Source organism: Nicotiana sylvestris, chromosome 3 (assembly GCF_000393655.2).
Source record: "Nicotiana sylvestris chromosome 3, ASM39365v2, whole genome shotgun sequence".
Lineage (NCBI taxonomy): Eukaryota > Viridiplantae > Streptophyta > Magnoliopsida > Solanales > Solanaceae > Nicotiana > Nicotiana sylvestris.
The window spans coordinates 156,039,348-156,043,546 of record NC_091059.1 but is presented as its reverse complement, the minus strand read 5'-3'; positions in this window follow the sequence as shown (position 1 = coordinate 156,043,546).

The following is a 4,199-nucleotide window of genomic DNA, read 5'->3' as shown; positions in this document are numbered from 1 at the left end:
AGGCTCGTCGGGCTCTGGTTGTCCTGATGGTCCAGTTATTGAGGCGGGCCCCTCTGCTTACGGATTGTACGGAAGGGCCTTCCTCCCCCTCCTCCTTGAGAATGATATAGCAGTCCATATTACTATCTTCTAAGAACTAATTCTTCACTGCTGCCAATGCTTCCTCTTCTTCTGACCCATAAATAATATCGGCCAGTTGGAAAGTCTGCTCCAAATGTGGTATTGGCTGCTCTAGCAGATAGTAAGGACCATGCCATGGTGGTGACCAGCTTTTGAATTCCTCCCAGGTATACTCATATCCTAGACCGAAAGTAGTGACATGCTTCTTGAGTTTTATAGGCTTAGCAATTCCTTGGAGATTCTTGCCGAGCCCTTTGCCAGGTTTGTACCCACACCAATTCAGTATACTCTCGATCTTGTTGTCCCACCATTTGTATTTGTCAATAGCATTCACTCGTTCAATGTGATGGTAAGTCTCTCCACCTAGCTTCTTTCTCCCTTTGATTGACGGAATGGTCTGGCGACTGTATATGGGGTTGCTACCATCGCCGTGAATGATCACTTCCTGGTGGTTCCATTCAAACTTTACTTCCTGATGCAGTGTTGATGCTACAGCCCCAGCGACATGGATCCATGGCCGTCCCAATAGTAGATTGTAAGATGTCGTCACGTCTATCACTTGGAAATCGACATCGAACCAAGTTGGCCCCATCTGCAAACACAGACCAATTTCCCCAATAGTGGACCTTTGGGAACCGTCAAAGGCTTTCACGTTGATGGCTCCATCCTTTATCTCGTGCAGTCCCTTACCAACTTCTTAAGCATTACCAGCGGACAAATGTTGACGCTAGAACCCCCATCAATCAGGATCCTGGTGATAAAGTAATCCTCGTATTGCATAGTGATGTGCAGTGCTTTGTTATTCCCCAACCCTTCAGGCGGTGGCTCATCCTCATGAAAAGTAATTTTGTGACTCTCCAATACTTGTCCGACCATGTTAGCCATTTCTCCGTCAGTAATGTTGCTGGGTACATAGGCTTCACTCAGCACCCTCAATAAAGCATTCTTGTGTGCCTCTGAGTTTTGTAGCAAAGCAAGTATGGAGATTTGCGACGGTGTTTTGTTCAACTGGTCGATGACCGAGTATTCCTTGGCCTGTATCTTTCTCTAAAGATCATCTGGACTCGTTTCAATGATGGGCGGCCGACTAGGGCCTGCTTGCTTGACTCAGCTAGATGTTCAGGGTATAAACTCTACCAGTTCTTGTCATACCCTGTGCGGCAACAGTTTCCTCGGTCCTACCCTTGCCTTTTATTCTTTCCTCGGCTGTATAGTCCCATGGTATAGCCTTGGTATGGAATGGTGGCATGGTGGACATCGCCACTGGGATCGGCGTGGACATCTTCACTCCTGACGGAGCATGTGCTTTGGGAGGTAAAACTGCAACTTCAAATGTTGGAGGTGCATTTGCAGGAGTCATGAATTCGACCTCAATTGATATTGGTGTCTTTGTAGTTGCTTCGAACTCAAGTGGCACAGACATGTTTACCTAAGCGTCCCCAGATTGTTGAATCTGGACTATGATTGGATTAAGAGTAACTATTGGTTTCTTTGGATCATCACCTTCTGTGATCAACCCAATCGACCCCTCGGGATCCTAATCATCCTCTATTTCGATCATGTGAATGCCTCCACCCTTATGGTCTGGCAGAGGGTTATTGCGGACATTTGGAGCAGGTTCCTTTGCCACAATAATTTTGTTGTCAATCAGAGCTGGATCTTGTCTTTCAGAGAACGACATTCATCGATGGTGTGTCCCTTCATTCCGGAATGGTATGCACAGGATTTGTTTGGGTTGACCCATTGAGAAGGGTTCTCAAGGGTTATGGCAGGGATAGGGGTGACATAACCAGCGACTTTGAGTTTCTTGTATAACTGGTCAATGGGTGCAGCAATGGTTGTATACTATTTAGGAGGTCTGCGGTCAAAATTTGGTCGAGGTCTAGGGAAGTTTTGGCGTGTAGGGGTGATTGATAGTGGGATGGTAGAGCATTGTAGACTTGGTAAACAGGTGTGGATTAGGAATATCTGGGTGAAGCAGGCTGATATGTGGGAGGTGGAGGTGACTGATAAGTGGGTGGTGGAGTTTGGTAAGAGGGTGAGGGTGCTTGGTAATTTGGTGTAGGCTGATATGTGAGTGGAGGCATCGGATAGGTTTGGTAGTTGATGGGAGATTTGGTTCTTTGTGCAACCATTACGGCCCCTACGTCCCTTTTCTTGGACGCACCACCAGACTGTAAGGCCTTGTTTGTAGCTTGCAAGGACTCAAAGTTCGTAACCATACCACTTTTGATGCCCTCTTCGATCCTTTCTCCTAGATTGATAATGTTAGAAAATTTGTGGCTCTCAATCAATATCAGCCTTTCATAATACTGCGGGTCCTGATCCCGGACAAAGAATTTGTTCATTTGTTCTTCTTCTAAAGCAGGTCTGACTTTAGCAGCTTCGGATCTCTAGCGAGTAGCATACTCGCGGAATATTTTTGTGGGGTTCTTCTTTAGGTTCTGAATGTAGAACACATCTGGCGCATTTTCTGTGTTGAACCTGAACCTGTCCATGAAATCGGATGTCATACTCACCCGATTTGACCATTTCTTGGGGTCTTGGATAATGTACCAAGACAGAGCATCTCCTTTCAGACTCCTCATGAAAAGCTTCATGCGAATCCTTTAGTCTTTCCCTACTCCGACTAGCTTGTCACAGTATGTTCTCAAATGGACCCTCGAATCACATGTACCGTCAAACATCTCGAACTTCGGAGGTTTGTACCCCTCCGGTAGCTCAACATCTGGTTGCATGCAAAGATCTTCATACTTTAAACCCTCAATTCCCTTGCTTCCTTCGACGCCTTGAATTTGGCTAGTCAGTTTCTTAAGTTCTTCAGCCAGGTTCCTGATGAGCGAGTCTTTATCATTAGACTCGGGTGTGCTTGAGATGGGTTGGGTGGAGTGTGGCATGGTCTCCACATAGATGGGGGTGTTGTGATGGGTGTGGAAGTGATTATTTGTGGAGTTCAAGGGTTCTGGGACGAGCAGCAGAGTATTGTTGGAAGTATGGTAGGTGTTGCAGTGGTGGTGAGGAGCGGGATGGTTTTGTGGATTTGGGATATTTTGTGGAGTTGTGGGGTTCTGAGCATTTGGGAAATTGACATCGGGAGTGGTGAGGGAAAATGACAGATTCGCCAGATTCTGAACCTGATCAAGTTCTTCTTGTAATTTCAGGAGCTTTTGTTCAAACTGGGATGCACTTTCCTTAGGAACCAGAGTACCATGACCATGAGTGACATCTACTTGTTCAGTTGAGTTCTCCTTTTTGGCGTTGTTCGAATCTTCCATTATTCCTTTGTTCTTGTTTTTGACTGGACTAAGAGGAGGAGTGGGTGGAGGGACCCTGGATCTCATTGAATAAGATGATGTTGCCAGAGTGCACGAACTAACCTTTGGGGAAGGGGAATAAATAAACAAAAAGTAAAAACAAAAAGGTAACAAGTTAGAGAGGATTATAAGAAAATATTGCGATATTTAAACACATAGTGCGAGAATGTAAATCGTGTCCTATTTTGGGAACCTCTTTGTGCCCGAGGTAGGCCTAGCGACAAATTGATTTGGAGAACTTAGAATGCTAAATGCCTCATTTTATTGATAAAAAGTAGACGAATCTCAAATCGACACTAAATAACAGGAAATAAAATATCACTAGTGGCCATTGGCCTTATCACATTCATAAAACGAAAAAGTAAATTCCTATCTACTTGGTCCCAGAAGGACCTTCCTCAGGTTCAATGCTCTCGTTGATCAAATCCTCCAGCTAGCATAGGTTCATCAGTAAAAATGCCTTTGACAGGTGTTCTCCTTCGTTTCCCTCAGCGTTCTGGCAGTCGATGACTCTCTTCCTCACTTTTCCTTCCAATTCCAGCAGACTATATTCCAGATATTCCAACTTTTCGCTAGCTTTGGCGACCTTCTCTTTCCACTCATTGATTTGGTCATCTGATGGAAGACTCCTCCACTAGTCTAGCAAGAGTGGAGGCGTGCTAACCATACCAAAACTGGGGACCTCGTTCTTCATTTTTTTCAAGACAAACAAGGTTAGGCCATTACCCCCACCAGACTCGACTATTTAATATCAACAATTAGCAT